The following is a 17,409-nucleotide window of genomic DNA, read 5'->3' as shown; positions in this document are numbered from 1 at the left end:
GTTTTTCTTCTTGTTTTTGGCTTGGTAGAAGGTTCTGCCCTACTTGCCACTGGTGTTTGGCCTCATCCTGATACTTGGTGGTGCCCCTTGCTAGGTCCCCGTGAGCATCCTCACATACTGCATACAGCTGCACCCCGTTCCTGGGGTGCAGCTGTAGACAGTTTGTTGGTAGTTTTGGGCGCCGGTTAGCAGAACCCTGCCTGGGTTTACTTGAGCGTGAGTCCTCTTATAGTAAATGCTCAGGACCCTGGGAATCCCTTAGGGGACGCGTGGGTCTGATGGGTGTGACCCCGGAGTCCCCCCCCCTCCTCGCTTCATGCGAGTTTGAGGGTTGTTCGGTCCCCTTTTTTCAGGGCGACCCTCACGGTTTTTGCCTCCGTCATGCTGCCTGTTGGGTCGGTGACACTTTCGACCCTGAGTCCTGTGAGTTTTGCTGCCTGCTGGTAACTCAATTTACCCAATCTGCGGATGATCTTCTTCGGGTACAGGCTGCACAGGCATTGCATTCTAGGTTTATTCTGGACTTGCCCTGTCTGAACCCCTGGGTTTGTCCCTCCTTTCGGATGACTACGCTGTCTCAGGTTCGGCTCCTGTTAGAGCCGGGCGCTTGGATGGTGTCCCTGGACCTACGGGACGCTTATTGGCATGTCTCGATTCATTCGGGGTTCAGGAACTGGCTCGGTTATGTTGTGGGGCGTCAAGGTTACTGCTTTCGTTGTCTCCCATTTGGGTTGAACCTGGCACCTCGCGTGTTCACACGCCTTACACAGGTCGTTGTGGCCCATCTGCATTTGTTAGGTGCTCGGGTGTTGGCATACCTCGATGACTGGCTGGTTTGGGCTCCCAGCCGATCCTCTTTTCTGCTAGCCAGGAATTTGGTTCTTTCTCAGCTTGCCAGGTTTGGGTTCTTGGTGAACTGGAGGATGTCCCATCTGGTTCCCTCCCAGGTTCGGACATGGCTGGGCCTTGTGTGGGACTCTCAGCCCGCTTCCTTGTCTCTTCCTCCGGAGTCTCTCCTGCGGCTGCGGTTCCGCATGAGCCTGTTTCTGGGGGCTCCCGGGTCACCCAGCGGTTGCTCGAGGGTCTGTGCAGGAGCCTGAACTTCGCAATGCTGTCTACCCGCCGGGTCGGGTTTTGCTTCGTTGGCTGTTCTGGTTCCTTCGGGGACGTCCCTTCCGCCTCTCTCACAATCGCTGGGTTCAGACCCTGGGGGCCTTGCGTTGGTTGCTGTGTCGCTGGCTTCCTCTTTTGGTTTTTCAGGGTTCAATGCCTTGGTGCCTACCCGAGCCCTCGCTCGATGTGTTCACGGACGCGTCGTCTCTCGGCTGGGGCTTTGTAACCAGTGCTCACCAGGCTGGCCAAAGACGGTGGTGTCCGTCTTTTCATCGAGCCCATAGCACGGTGTGGGAATTTGTAGTGGTGTGGTTTGCTTTTTAGGGGCATCGGGTCGCCCACAGGTCGACGATCCGGCTCCATTCAGACTGCTACGCAGTGGTTCATTTTCTGAACCGAGGGGGTTCGATTCGGTCCTTGGCTCTTTGGCGCTGGTCGGTTCGTTGGACTCATCTGCTGGATTCTCGAGATTTGGCTCTCCTGGCAGTTCACACGCGGGGAGTGTCCAACGTCTTGGCCAACGGCCTATCTCGTTTCGTTCCCCCTCTCCACGGAATGGACTGTCGACGCTGACTCCTTCCGTTGACTTTGCCAGATGCTTGGTCGCGGCTCCTTCCCCAGTATGTGGCGTCCTTCCCTGACTGTGACATCATTGGGGTCGATGCCTTCCGGCAGGACTAGTCAAGGTGGGGGGTTCCTTTACCTCTTTCCCCCGGTTCTGTTGTTGCTCCGCGTCCTGACTCGCTTGGAGACTTACCAGGGGAGAGTTGTTCTCTTGGCCCCATGGTGGCCGGCCCAGCCGTGGTTTTAGGCGCTGCTTGCTCAGTGTCTGAACCAAGAGGTTTTCCTGCGGCTCCGCCTCTTCCAGCAGATCGGACCGGTGCATCTTGTGGCTGGTTCGATCTTCTCCTCGAGTCTTTGCATATGGTATTTTTGACTCGAGTTTATCATCTCTATGGTGGTCAGGTGGCTTCCTTGTTAGTGTCCCACCTGCGGGCTTCATCTCGGCGGCAGTATGAAGTTTCCTGGCGGTCCTTCTGGTTTTTTTTATGTCTTCATCATTGTACTTTGCTTTTGGTTAGGGTGGTGTTGTCCTTTCTCTCTTGGTTGTTCCAGGACCGTCTCCTTATGCCTAACACTGTCGCCTCATATCGTGTGGCACTGGCGGAGCTGCTTCAGCTTGCTTTCGGTATTTATATTACATCTGCTCCATTTCGCAAGCTGTCTCGGGCGTTGTTTCACCTCTGGCCTGCTCATGCACCGCCTGACCCGTCCTAGTTATTGGACAGAGTGCGCTCTTATCTATCTTCTCCTTTGGTTCAGGATTGTTTCTCCAAGGCTTTTTTTCTGTTGGCATTAGCCTCTAGGGGTCGGGTTGGTGAGCTTCATGCTCTCCTCCAGTGCAGGGGTTTCTGCTCTTTCAGTCGGGTTGATAGGTTTGTTTGTCTGCAGCCTTCTCCTTCTTTTCTGGCAAAGAATTAGACTGCTGCTTTCTGGAGAGGTCCTTGGGTTGTTGATGCTTGGTTGGTTCGGCGAGGGGTGCATCATGTTTTGTGTCCGGTTGCGGTTCTTTGCCGTTATTTGCACGCCACGGCTTCTGTGTCCGTGGATGCGCTTTGGGTTGATCCTGTTTCCCTTCTTCCCTGTTCACGGGTGCGGGTCTCCCAGGTCGTCCGCAGGGTTATTAAGACTAGCCAGCCTACGGTCTATCCCCGTGCCCATGACATTCGCAAGTTCGTGGCTCTTGCCGCCGTCTTTGGCAGTATGTCATGGGCTGACATTCAGGTGCAGGGATTTTGGCGGTCGAACAGGATCCTGGCTACTCGTAACCTTGTTAATGTCCTTGGGCCCGGTTGGACCTGTGTTGCTTTGGGTCCTCGGATGCAGCCAGTTGTGTCGACTTCAGGTTGAGGAGTGAGCAGCAAATGCCTACCGGGTAAGTCCCTCTTTTTTTCCTCTGTGGGTAGTTAGCTCCGGGGAGCAGTAGGGGCTTCCCCCTGAAAACCAGCTTTAAATGTAATGAAACGCCATTTCCTGGGTGAGACCCGGAGGCTCCCCGGCATCCCTCCCTTCTTCCGGTTGGCGGTTTTTCGCATGTTTTGACATCCAGGCTCAGAACTGGGGTGTGGATCGCTGGCGTGGTGGGTCTGGGGCTCCCCCTTCCCCCCTCCTGGGGAGGGGGAGCTGCGTAGACGGCGGCGCAGCAATAGGTGACGTCACACTAGTTTGCTCGTTTTTATTTGGGGAGTTCTATCCACTTAAACTTAAATTTAAATTTTGCCCTGAGGGGCGAGTTTATTGGTCAGTGCCACTCATTTTGTGAGTGGACATACCGCCATAGCAGCATGTACAACACTCCCCAATAGGAAGAAAACCTGCTGGGCTGTTCATCCTGTCACTTGTACCCCAGATACAGCAGGACTTGCTTAATTGTCTCAAGTGAACAGCTCCTCAAACAAGAAGATTAACATCTGTCAGCCCTTAAAAGCTTAAGTTATCTTGCGGGTGCAAAACGGGGGACTCTTTTAAGAACAGTATCAATATTTGACAAATAGTATTTTCCTTGTTCGGCTTTTGGTAGCAATACCTTCACCAGAATAGGGGTTTGTTTTGGAATGCTTACCTTTCTGGGTGCCTGACCTGGTCGATGGCAGACATAGAATGCTTCCAACCACACGGGGGCTTCTATAGGCCATTGCTCCCCTTGCCTCTCCGAGGGGGCCAGGGTCTGGCTGTGGTCCCGGTAAGCCTAAAGAACTCCATACATATGACTGATGCTAAAGTCTGACATTATCAGATCAGCCTGGATAGCTCCGGGGAGCCTCCGGGTATCAACCAGAAAATGGCATTTCATTACATTCAATGCTGGCTTTTTATTCCATGCTCCGGGAGTGAGTTTTACTCGCTGGAAATCATAATTTCAATCTGTCATATGGATATCTGCTATCAGAACCTGACTGTTCATAGACTTCACTATCTCCCTTTTATTCCATTGCCCAGCCTCTTGGCTTTAAAGGTAGCAAGCTCTAAGGTGTCCTTGACCAATTGAATGAAACTTCATAACTCAAAATTAAAATTAACCACATCATTTTGTTTTAACCATTTCCAATGGCTTCTCAACACCACCAGCTGCTTTTTCCTAAGGTTGTTTCCATTTTGGAAAATCATTAAATTCTCATTCCAAGCAATATTAGAGGTACCCAAAAGTAACATGGCCAATGATCTTTGCCACTTTTACTGTGAAGTTCTCGACTGCCACCAGGTGACAACACAGATTCCATGAGGCACCAGCCAGCAATTCCCTCGGTAACTTATTTAGTAACAGCATAGAGTGTACAATATCTCTAATGTTGGCCCACCCTCTAGGGTTGAGTTATGTAATGTTGAGCATCCCTGAAACATTTGTTTTGCTACAGGCCATTGCTTTGTTATTGTTTCCTTTCTCATTCAGAATGTTTTTGACCCCACATTGCCTGTTTGCTAACTTTATCACTTCAATTGTTTTGCTACAGGCCATTGCTTTGTTATTGTTTCCTTTCTCTTTCAGAATGTGTTTGACCCCACACTGCCTGTTAGCTAACTTTATCACTTCAATTGTAAGACAAAGTTGTAACCTTGGCAGTTTACTTGCTTTTTCCTTAGCACACCAGATATTCCTGTTCGGGAAGGAGGGAGGAGGGAATGTTTCCTCCTTGGTGAGCTGACTTCTTTTGAGACACCCCGCTTTCGAGTATCGCACTGCAAGATCCATTGAATGGAAGTGTTGCAGATTGTTGTACAGTGTGCTTATATTGCAATTGCACCTGGCCATATGTGTTTTTTATTAGGACTGTGTGCTTTTTCTGAAAGGATGCTTGAGTTGTGTTTGCAATTGTTTTTGTTCATTGCTCCTTCCTGTGGCAAATGTTCGTGGTTGGGGTTTGAGGTTGGCTCAGCAGAGACCTCTTTCACCTTGCGAGCCTGCCTGTCTTCATGACAATCCAGGTAGCTGGTCTTCCTTGGCCCTGTGTTTTTTTACTTGTTTACTTTCTTGTTTAGTTTGTTCTAGCATCTGTCAGTTTCCATACTTGTGGTTGCTGCCAGTTTTCCTCCTGTTTACATAAGGCTGTCCTGCCCTGTAATGGTAAGCTGCTACTGGATTCTGCCATTGTTGGGACTGCACTGGGCCTGTGCCGGTGATTGTTGGCCTCTGTGTGGCAATGGCTTTGGACCCATGTTTTGTTTGTTGCCCAAGTGTTTTGTTTTTCTGGACCTTGGGTGGCCTTGGCACCTAAACTGCTATTATTGATAGTTTTGCACAAACTTTGTGCAAGTATTATATAGGTATTATATATTAATACTATTCTATATTGTAATAATAATATATGTTATTAATAGTATATTAATAATATTCCATATATATTATTATACAGGTATTATGTTTTCTGAGTTTTTTCGGTTTTGGTGCATTTTTTTATATCCAACCTTCAAGTGATTTTCAGAGCGAGCCAGATTCTGGTCGTGGATGCTGGTAAACAGGGATAGATAGGTCTTGGATGCCTGATTCATCTCTAAAACTTTCTTTAACCAGCACTTAGCTCATGGAGAGACTGAGTGCCCTAAAAGATTAGAGCATTCCGTTACACACATCACTTGATTTTTCAAAGTTGTAGCACTAATAGTGCTACACTAATAGTGACCCACTAATAGTGTTTATTGAACCAAGCCTATCAACTTATTAAACCAAAAACTTTTCAATATTTTCTGTGAGAATATCATGGAAAGCTGATCAAATTTATATTTAAGGAAATATAGTTTCATGACCATTTTGAGAATAACTGGTACCTTTATTGAGCCACATGATCACAAAACCTATAAGAAATGTATTTTGTCGCCAGGGCCAGTCCACCTGGCCAGTTTGAGGAAGCGGGTTCTAGATTCTGGTTCTCAAAAAATTCATGAATAAATGGTCAGAGAGGGGGGGGGGGAATGGATGTACTGTACATGGTAGGACTCGGTAGTGGTGGGGTAAAGGAGCTAGAGAAATGGGAGTTTTTTTATTTTATTTTATTTTATTTTATTTTATAATATGGTTTGTGTCATGAGATGTGGCAACATAGATCTTTGACAGAACATTTTGCAAACTTTGTGTGGTAAATCATATGGGACCAGGCCAGATTCACTGCAGCCGGAAAGTCATTACAGCCAGAGATGCCTTCTAGAGGCATTTGTGTTCCAATTTTTGTTTAAGGCAAGGAAAATACATTAAGCTTGTTTCTCATAATTATTCATTCATTTATGAAAATTCTTAAAATGTTCCATAATCAAGATCCAAATTAAAGGAGTTAACAATCATACCCTAATATTTTCCACACATTATGGCCAAATTTCACTGAAGGAAATTTTTTGTTTGAACTTATCATACAATACACAACTACCAGGAGAATCTGAATGTAAAGAGATTTCACCATCATTGCCAGTATTTCTTAGGAGCCAGCCCCCTCAAATGTTAATTTTTCTGTAGGGAAACCCACCAACCCCCATGTGGCTCCCTGAAGCTATCTTGCTCAGATTGCAACATACTAAAGCGTCACATACTAACAGAAGTTCATTCTTGCCTACCTGGGATCAGAGATAGGGAGCAGGTGTAATGTACAGTATATAATTTTGGGTAACAAGAGTTTGGTGGTTTATGATGTTTATTTAATATAGTTAGATAACAGTAGTTGGACGACGTGTCATGATTGGGTGAGACGAGGATGCTAGTTATGTGCTGCTGGTGGAGTCAGGTAGAACGTACTGCTGATGATGCACAGAGATAAGGATGGTAGCTATGTGCTGCTGGTGGAGTCAGGTAGAACGTACTGCTGATGATGCACAGAGATAAGGATGGTAGCTATGTGCTGCTGGTGGAGTCAAGTAGAGCGCACTGCTGATGATGCACAGTATATTCACGGAAGATGAAAAGGAAATGTGTGAAACACTAAACGAAAAGTTCCAAAGTGTGTTTGTACAAAATGAAATCTTTAGGGAACCAGATACAATAAGAATTCCAGAGAACAACATAGAACACATAGAGGTGTCTAGAGACGAAGTGGAAAAAATGCTCAAGGAGCTCGGTAAGAACAAAGCAGCTGGCCCAGATGGCGTTTCACCATGGGTTCTGAGAGAATGTGCATCTGAGCTCAGCATTCCACTTCACCTGATCTTTCAGGCATCCCTGTGTACAGGAATCGTAGCAGACGGGTGGAAACAGGCTAACATAGTTCCAATCTACAAAAGTGGCAGCAGGGAAGACCCCCTCAATTATAGACCTGTATCATTGACAAGTGTAATAGTGAAAGTATTGGAAAAACTAATCAAAACTAAATGGGTAGAACACCTAGAGAGAAATGATATAATATCAGACAGACAGTATGGTTTTCGATCTGGAAGATCCTGTGTATCGAATTTACTCAGTTTCTATGATCGAGCCACAGAGATATTACAGGAAAGAGATGGTTGGGTTGACTGCATCTATCTGGACCTAAAAAAGGCTTTCGACAGAGTTCCACATAAGAGGTTGTTCTGGAAACTGGAAAATATTGGAGGGGTGACAGGTAAGCTTCTATCATGGATGAAAAATTTTCTGACTGATAGAAAAATGAGGGCAGTAATCAGAGGCAATGTATCAGAATGGAGAAATGTCACAAGTGGAGTACCACAGGGTTCAGTTCTTGCACCAGTGATGTTTATTGTGTACATAAATGATCTACCAGTTGGTATACAGAATTATATGAACATGTTTGCTGATGATGCTAAGATAATAGGAAGGATAAGAAATTTAGATGACTGTCATGCCCTTCAAGAAGACCTGGACAAAATAAGTATATGGAGCACCACTTGGCAAATGGAATTTAATGTTAATAAATGTCATGTTATGGAATGTGGAATAGGAGAACATAGACCCCACACAACCTATATATTATGTGAGAAATCTTTAAAGAATTCTGATAAAGAAAGAGATCTAGGAGTGGTTCTAGATAGAAAACTATCACCTGAGGACCACATAAAGAATATTGTGCAAGGAGCCTATGCTATGCTTTCTAACTTCAGAATTGCATTTAAATACATGGATGGCGATATACTAAAGAAATTGTTCATGACTTTTGTTAGGCCAAAGCTAGAATATGCAGCTGTTGTGTGGTGCCCATATCTTAAGAAGCACATCAACAAACTGGAAAAGGTGCAAAGACATGCTACTAAGTGGCTCCCAGAACTGAAGGGCAAGAGCTACGAGGAGAGGTTAGAAGCATTAAATATGCCAAAACTAGAAGACAGAAGAAAAAGAGGTGATATGATCACTACATACAAAATAGTAACAGGAATTGATAAAATCGACAGGGAAGACTTCCTGAGACCTGGAATTTCAAGAACAAGAGGTCATAGATTTAAACTAGCTAAACACAGATGCCGAAGAAATATAAGAAAATTCACCTTCGCAAATAGAGTGGTAGACGGTTGGAACAAGTTAAGTGAGAAGGTGGTGGAGGCCAAGACCGTCAGTAGTTTCAAAGCGTTATATGACAAAGAGTGCTGGGAAGACGGGACACCACGAGCGTAGCTCTCATCCTGTAACTACACTTAGGTAATTACACTTAGGTAATTACAGAGACATAGAGCTTGTAAGAGGCCAGGATCTGAGAGCAGAGAGCTTGTGTGAGGCCTGGAGCTGAGAGCAGAGAGCTTGTGTGAGGCCTGGAGCTGAGAGCAGAGAGCTTGAATGAGGCTGGGATTAGAGAGCTTGAAGGAGGCTGAGAGCAGGGAACTCGAATGAGAGAGGGATTAGAGAGCTCAGATGAGGGGTGAGAGCATATAGCTCGAATAAAGCCTAGGTTGGCTGCCTGCTCTGTAGTGAGGCTTGTAGTGTGTGATATGAGGGTTGGAACTAGACTTGTTGTATATTGTGTGATATGCTTCTCGTGTTGTTGTAGAAGATTCAAGGTATATTCTGAATGTCACTGAATCACTGGTGGAGTTAGACCAATGATGCCACATTCCTGACTGGCTTATATCCACGCTTCACCTGGCCTTGTGCTGGACACAGTTTCCTTCCTTGTCTGGCAAGTTGATCATCATTTGGCCTGATGAGGAATCTCACTGACTACTTTTGGTTTTCCTAAGTGATTTGTGGGAACATTGGGGAATGTGTATTAATATAATTACAGATGTCAGTAATGGTCAGTGAACATGATTGCAAGTGTCATTAGTGATTATGGTGATAAGTAGCTGGCACATTAGAGGTAATGTGGTTTGCTACACAGGTGACAATCTGCCACCCCACCAGAAGAAGCATTCAGAACGTCAGCAAAGCTTTACAGATAACTGGAGGGTTCACAGTGAAATGAAGCCTTGAAACTTCCAAACAACTTCCATACGATTCACACAGAACAAGGGATTCACTGAAACTAGCTTGAAACTTGTTAGTACCGATTTCGACCATCAGGTACTGTAGCTCAATCCCAGTCCTCGGTTGACTCTGCCTCAATTATGTTGTTGATGCCATTCCTAGTGGTCCAGCTTCTTGTACTACCAGTCAGTCAGATTGCAGGCAATCCCACTCTGTTTCATGTTAAGTGCTAGCCATCCTTTAGAATGTGTAGTCCTGCTAGGGGTGATTTGCTGTGTTTATTGTTCCTTTCTTTAGTGTAGGTTTCACATGTTTTGGTTCTCATTTGTTATGTGGGCTTGGCTTTTTTGGCATTTCAGGCTATATGCACTTAGGGTTTTTCTTCCCTATATTTTCAGTAATGCTGCTCTTGCCTTCTCTGGTGTGTTCGGGAGTTTGCCTGGCTTCTGATCCCCCAACCCCACCCCACCCCCCTTTTATTTTGTCTCCAAGGTATCTGAGAGTTTGGGAGCGAGTTAAGGGTTCCACTCAGGGTGTAGCTCGGCATTCACCGGGGGTATTCCCATTCATGTCTATGGCTGAAGCAGTTGAGCCTTTTGGTCCTACTGTGGTTTTGGGGTACTCGGTCTCATAACTGCCCCATGCCCTGAGCCTTCTTTGGATGATAACTTTCTGTCTTGGGTGTTGGACGAGACTTTGTTCTGCCCTGGAGCCTTCATGATAGGCTTCCAGGGTTAAAGTGAAGCCTGAGGAGTGCCCTTGGCTACCTTTCAGCATTGTTCTTGGCTCATTCTTGGACCAAGAACAATGGTTCTTCTTGGTTCATTGTTCGTGGTCCTTTCTGCATAGGGTCTTTTGTTGCAGGGGGGAATAATGTTTTGTAACCCTTGTCTATGTACAGTATCAGTTGGATCACTTGGCTGGTCCCCCTTGGGTTTGGTTTCAGGTCTCATTAGGCACAGTGGATTCATCCTTTACTTTGAAGTTTCCATTTTCTAGCACTGCGCCTTCTATGGTCCGTGCGACTTGCTCTTTACAATGATGGACCCAGCCTCTTTCGAGTACCAGTATCTCTGCTTGTTGATTGCAGTATGAAATCTCAAGCTCATCCTTGGTAGTTGACAAGTTTCTCCTTTCCTTAGGGGTTTGGCAAGCGTTCTGTTGGACCCATATGTTTGATTGTCAGGAGGTGAGCTTTGTCTTTCTGATGTTCCTGAATGGGGTTTCGTTTGCTCCACTTATCAAATGTCTGTTTGCCCTGGCACATTCCAAGGATGTGGGCAAGTGGCAGCTCCATGGGCAGCTGCATGTGCTGTCCAGGGCCCTTATTGCAGAGAACCACAGTGTGCCATAGGGGTTCACACCTGGCATCAGTCTTGTATGGCTGGGTCCTCATATAGGGGACCCCTTGTGTATCTCCAAGAGGATATGGCATCACTGGGGTCCACTCTGGGTTGGAGGCCATGCTGCCCATGTTTCTGGCCATGGCATTCTTGCCCAACATGCTAGCCCCTCTCCTTCTCGAGGAAGTTACAGCATTTTATTCAGCCCTCCTCCTGTGTCGACGGGCCATGATGGTCCGTTCTTTAGATTCGGCATGGTCTCTTACCCTTTTGGCCGTCTCCCCTGTTTCTTCCCTACTTTTTCTGGAGGAGGTTGTCTCTGCAGTGCCGTTTTCTTGCTTCCTTATTGATCAGTTGTTCTCTCTAGGTTCTGTCCCCTTTTGGAAGTAATCTAATCGCCTATTGTTGGGGTAGGTCCTTAGGCGAGTCAGATTTCCGGCACTTCCTGAGGAAGTGTCCTCCTCTGCTTGATGTTGCAATCACACATCATGGAAGGCTGGTTCTGCTCAGGGTTCTTGACAGCTCTTTGCAGTGGGGGGTGTCTGGCTCTTTTTGCCAGCTCCTAGTCTCACAATTTGTGGGCCTTTCAGGTTGTTTCCTGTGGCCGGGAGTGAAGTTGGTCAGTTCCTTCCCCATATTTGGGGTCAGGTCTGTTGGGCATGTCTCTAGGTCTCCTTCTTTGCATCCTTCCTGGCACTGTGTCAAGTCATTGCAGGTTGCTTGGCCTTGAACATACTCGAGGTGACCGTGCCTTCAGTTGGTGTCCCAGTTGTTCCCAGTCCTGAAGCGAAACTCGGTGGAACTTCAGTACGTCCTCAATCTCTTAGATCTGAACATCCCTATTCCATGTTTAACCTTCTGCAGGACCACCTTTGCAGAAGGTGGACTTCAGTTACATGCTGGAGCTTGGATGGTGTCCCTGGACCTCAAGGACACCTATTGGTACTTACCTTATTGCACTCACGGAGACAAAACTTGAAGATGTAATTTTAAATGAGGTCATATTCCCAAGGGGCTACTCAATTTGGAGATGGGACAGAAAATTAGGAAAGGTGGTGGCGTTGCTGTGCTGGTAAAAGAACACCTAAAGGTGAACGAAATAATGACTGCCAATCCACAAGAAGTTGACATAATAGCACTAGAGATCTGCCATGAGGATGATAAACTAATGATAATAAATGCATATAGTCCACTGCCAAGCAGCACATGGTCAAAGGAGGAGCTAGATAGTAAACATGAAGGTCTTATAACAATAATGAGAGAGATTATAGCGAGAGCGGATAACGATAGATCACGACTGTTGATAGCCGGTGACTTCAACTTGAAATCCATAGACTGGGAAGCATATGAAGCTAAAACAGAAGATTTTTGGACCTGTAAATTTGTAGACCTCATCCTGGAAACATTCTTGTATCAACATGTTAAACAAGCTACGAGGATGAGGGAAGGGGACGTTCCCTCCATGCTAGATTTGATATTTACCAGGAAGGAGGAAGAGATATTTGACATTCAGTACCTTCCTCCCTTGGGTAAAAGTGACCATGTCTTTTTGGGAATAAAGTATGCAATGCGTTATAAGCTGGAAGAAAATAAGGAGGTTGAAGCAGTTGAAAAACCAGACTTCAGGAGAGGACATTATGGTGACCTTAGAAATTTTTTTAGTGAGTATAATTGGACAGACTTGATGCTAGGCAAGGAAGTGAATGAGATGTATGTCAAGTTTTGTGAAATATATGATAAAGGCACAAAAAAATTTATACCAAAACAGAGATGCAGGGCCAGAAAACAGGATTGGTTCGACAGAAATTGTGAGAGGGCAAGAGACCAAAAGACACAAAAATGGAATCAGTATAGGAAGAGGCCAAACCCCCAAACATACCAGCGATACAAAGATGTGAGAAACAACTATACAGCAGTAAGGAGAGAGGCAGAAAGAAATTTTGAAAAAGGGATAGCGGATAAATGTAAAACAGAACCGGGCCTATTCTACAAATTCATAAACAACAAATTGCAGGTAAAGGATAATATCCAGAGGTTGAAAATGGGAAACAGATTCACGGAAAATGAAAAGGAAATGTGTGAAACATTAAATGAAAAGTTCCAAAGTGTGTGTACAAAATGAAATCTTCAGAGAACCAGACACAATAAGAATTCCAGAGAACAACATAGAGCGGATAGAGGTGTCTAGAGATGAAGTGGAAAATATGCTAAAGGAGCTCGGTAAGAACAAAGCAGCTGGCCCAGATGGAGTTTAACCATGGGTTCTGAGAGAATGTGCATCTGAGCTCAGCATTCCACTTCACCTGATCTTTCAGGCATCCCTGTGTACAGGAATCGTAGCAGACGTGTGGAAACAGGCTAACATAGTTCCAATCTACAAAAGTGGCAGCAGGGAAGACCCCCTCAATTATAGACCTGTATCATTGACAAGTGTAATAGTGAAAGTATTGGAAAAGCTAATCAAAACTAAATGGGTAGAACACCTGGAGAGAAATGATATAATATCACACAGACAGTATGGTTTTCGATCTGGAAGATCCTGTGTATCGAATTTACTCAGTTTCTATGATCGAGCCACAGAGATATTACAGGAAAGAGATGGTTGGGTTGACTGCATCTATCTGGACCTAAAAAAGGCTTTCGACAGAGTTCCACATAAGAGGTTGTTCTGGAAACTGGAAAATATTGGAGGGGTGAACGGTAAGCTTCTATCATGGATGAAAAATTTTCTGACTGATAGAAAAATGAGGGCAGTAATCAGAGGCAATGTATCGGAATGGAGAAATGTCACAAGTGGAGTACCACAGGGTTCAGTTCTTGCACCAGTGATGTTTATTGTCTACATAAATGATCTACCAGTTGGTATACAGAATTATATGAACATGTTTGCTGATGATGCTAAGATAATAGGAAGGATAAGAAATTTAGATGATTGTCATGCCCTTCAAGAAGACCTGGACAAAATAAGTATATGGAGCACCACTTGGCAAATGGAATTTAATGTTAATAAATGTCATGTTATGGAATGTGGAATAGGAGAACATAGACCCCACACAACCTATATATTATGTGAGAAATCTTTAAAGAATTCTGATAAAGAAAGAGATCTAGGGGTGGTTCTAGATAGAAAACTATCACCTGAGGACCACATAAAGAATATTGTGCAAGGAGCCTATGCTATGCTTTCTAACTTCAGAATTGCATTTAATTACATGGATGGCGATATACTAAAGAAATTGTTCATGACTTTTGTTAGGCCAAAGCTAGAATATGCAGCGGTTGTGTGGTGCCCATATCTTAAGAAGCACATCAACAAACTGGAAAAGGTGCAAAGACATGCTACTAAGTGGCTCCCAGAACTGAAGGGTAAGAGCTACGAGGAGAGGTTAGAAGCATTAAACATGCCAAAACTAGAAGACAGAAGAAAAAGAGGTGATATGATCACTACATACAAAATAGTAACAGGAATTGATAAAATCGACAGGGAAGATTTCCTGAGACCTGGCACTTCAAGAACAAGAGGTCATATATTTAAACTAGCTAAACACAGATGCCGAAGAAATATAAGAAAATTCACCTTCGCAAATAGAGTGGTAGACGGTTGGAACAAGTTAAGTGAGGTGGTGGTGGAGGCCAAGACCGTCAGTAGTTTCAAAGCGTTATATGACAAAGAGTGCTGGGAAGACGGGACACCACGAGCTTAGCTCTCATCCTGTAACTACACTTAGGTAATTACCTATACATCCGAGATTCAGGGACTAGTTAGGTTTTTGTGGGACATCAAGCATACAGCTGCAGGGTTTTTCCCTTTGTTTTGAATGCCCCCCCCTCCTCCCTCCCTCCCTCCCTCCCTCCCTCCCTCCATGTATTTACCTGGCCCAGTGCTAGTCATTGTGGCCTGGCTGCATCTGTTAAGGGTTTGTGTGTTGGCCTACCTCAGTGACTGGCTAGTGTGGGACCCCAGTCAGTTCACTTGTCAGCTGGCTAGGAATCTGGTACCCTCCCAGCTCACCAGGTTCAGATTCCTGGTGAACTGGAGGAAGTCCAGTTGGTTCTGTTCCAGGTTCAGACTTGGCTGTGTCATTTAGGGCTATTGGTTGGCATCTCTTTCCGTGCCTCTGACAGCTTTGCACCACCTTCAACTTCTTTGCCATCTGGTGTTGGATGAGCTCCTAGTGACTCTTTGGTTAGTTGAGCAGTTGTGGTGGCAGCTGAACTTTGCCTGCATTGTTTTTCCTTTGCACAGGGTTTGGATCTGAGCATTATCCAATTTATCCATTTCTGCCTCTTTTCATGACAGGCAGGCATCCCCCCCTTCCCCCTTCAATGGCTCTTGCTTTGCCAGCTTTCTCTATGGGTTTCTTGGGGGTTTCATGACCAGCACTCACCAGGCACCAGGTCACCTATGGGCAGTGGTCTGGTCCATTCCTTTGGGCACAGCATGGTGCATGAGTTTGCAGTTATGTGATAGGTCCTGAAGAGGATTCAGCTTCCTCTGAGCTTGGTGCTCTAGCTTTACTCTGATTGCTTCCCAGTGGTTCCTTGACTGAGCTGAGGGGTTCCTTTCCCTGTGGAGCTGGGTGATTTGGGTAGCTTGGCTTCTGGCTTCTCTGGGTTTAGTTCTCCGCGTGATTCGTGTGCAGGGTTTATTCAGTTTTCTCGCAGCTAGGAGTGGAGTGGGCCATTAATGACATGTTCTTCCGCTGGCTCTCCAAAACGTTTGGTTAGCCCAAGGTGGACCTCTTCACATCGGTGTGGAGCTGGCATCATCCCTCCTAAATTGCTCCATTCTCCCAATCATGAGGGTCTCAAATTTGATGCCATTTGACTGGACTGGTTAAGATGCAGGTTCATTTACCTGTTTCCCCCGGTTCAGTTGTTGTTCCAGGTGTTTTCAGTCTGGATTAATACCGAGGGAGGGTGGTCCTTCTGGCTCTATGGTGGCTAACCCAGCCTTGGTTTCTAATGCTGCTGGCTCGGTATCTGAACCCGGGGCATTTGTTCTGCAGCTCCACCTCTTTCAACAGATTGGCCTGACAAAGTATTATACTGGTTTAAACTTCTCTGCTCTGCATCTTGTATTTTTTAAGCATATCTATCACAATTTGTATGGCAAGCTGGTGGCTGGTTTGTTGGTGTCCCACCAGTGTCTTTCCTCACAGCGACAGTATAAGGTTGCCTGCCACTCAGTTTGCCACTACTGGTCTCATCGATGTCTTTCCTTGGTCTTCATCAGGCCTGTCGCATTCTTGTCTTGGTTGTTTCTTGATTGGCATCTCATGCCGAATACAGTTGCCTCTTGTCATTCGGCATTGGCAGTGCCACTGTTGCTTGTGTTCAGTATCCTTAGCATCATTTCGTAAGTTGCCTTGTGCATTTTTTCACTTCTAGCTTGCTCGTGCTTCTCCTGATCTGTCCTGATCTCTAGATTGGGTTTGGGTTTTTCTCTCCTCATTGTCAGTTTATGGTTTTCCTCTTTGGCTTGTGATGTTTTTCTTAAGGCAGTTCTTTGGTTGCTAATTTCCTCGAGCTGTATGGTTGGGGAGCTTCAGGCTTTTTTTCCGGAGATAAGGGTTTTTTTTTTTTTGTTTGCCGCCGCCATCTTTTCTGGCAGAGAATATATCGACAGGTTTCCAGAAGGATCCCTTGGTGATTGATGGGGGGTGCATTATTTGTGATGTCCAGTGGCAGTCCTTTGCAACTACCTATATGTCCCTGGTTCTGCCTTGATGGATGCTTTGCTTGGTTCCCTGCTCCAAGGCTTGCATTTCTCGAGCCATCTGCAGTATCATTAAGTCTATCCAGCCTGTGGTCCATCCTCGGGTCCATGATGTTCACAAATATGCAGCTTTGGCCCCTGTCTTCTCTAACATGTCTGGGCTGATATTCAGGCTCGGGGTTTTGGCATTCATACAGGGGTTTTGGTGGCCTTGTATTTAGTCAGTGTTTCTGGTCATGTATTGGTTTTGTCTGCATCTCCCAGCCTGGTTTCTCTTTTTCATCCTAGTGTCTGCTACCTCTCATTCCTGGTAAGTCATGTTTTTGTTTTCAGGGAACCCCTTGGGGGTGGAGGTACCCCCTGAAACCCAGCATTGAATTAAATGAAATGCCCCTTTCTGAAGGAGTCCCTGTAGCTCGCCAATTTACCCTTTTCTCTATGTTTGTAGCTTCATCATGGGTTGTTCATCAGTACCTGAACTGAGGTGGAGAGTCGTGAGTGCTGGGGCAAACCCCTCAGTGGCAAAAATCAGTACTAACAAATTTCGAGCTAGGTTGAATGAATCCCTTGTTCTGTGTGAATCATTTGCAGATTTTTTTGGCAGTTTCAAGACTTTATTTTCTATGAACCCTACAATTGTCTGTAAAGCTTTGCAGACTTTTTGGAGGCTGATTATTACCCGCTTCCTGCACTTGAGTGACGGGGATCCAGATTCTGGTCACTCGTAGGCCAAACAGAACTTATATGACTGATAAGTATTTAGTATTTAGCACTCCCAACAAGATAACTTCAGAGAGACACAAGGGTTCCCCAATAATCAAGCGTTTCATTACATTCAGTGCCGAGTTCATAGGTAGGGTCATGAC

The 17,409-nt window shown here is 45.5% G+C and overlaps 1 protein-coding gene across 10 annotated transcripts in view; it reads left to right on the top strand.

Annotated features, from left to right (window-relative positions):
• Positions 1 to 17,409, top strand: part of LOC123762900 (single-stranded DNA-binding protein 3) — an 871,787-nt gene that overhangs the window by 818,531 nt on the left and 35,847 nt on the right. The gene's annotated exons all lie outside the window — the stretch shown is intronic.

The sequence above is a fragment of the Procambarus clarkii genome, chromosome 47, assembly GCF_040958095.1.
Source record: "Procambarus clarkii isolate CNS0578487 chromosome 47, FALCON_Pclarkii_2.0, whole genome shotgun sequence".
Classification (NCBI taxonomy): Eukaryota; Metazoa; Arthropoda; class Malacostraca; order Decapoda; family Cambaridae; genus Procambarus; species Procambarus clarkii.
The sequence above is the reverse complement of the archived record's forward strand: the minus strand, read 5'-3'. Positions and strand labels throughout refer to the sequence as shown.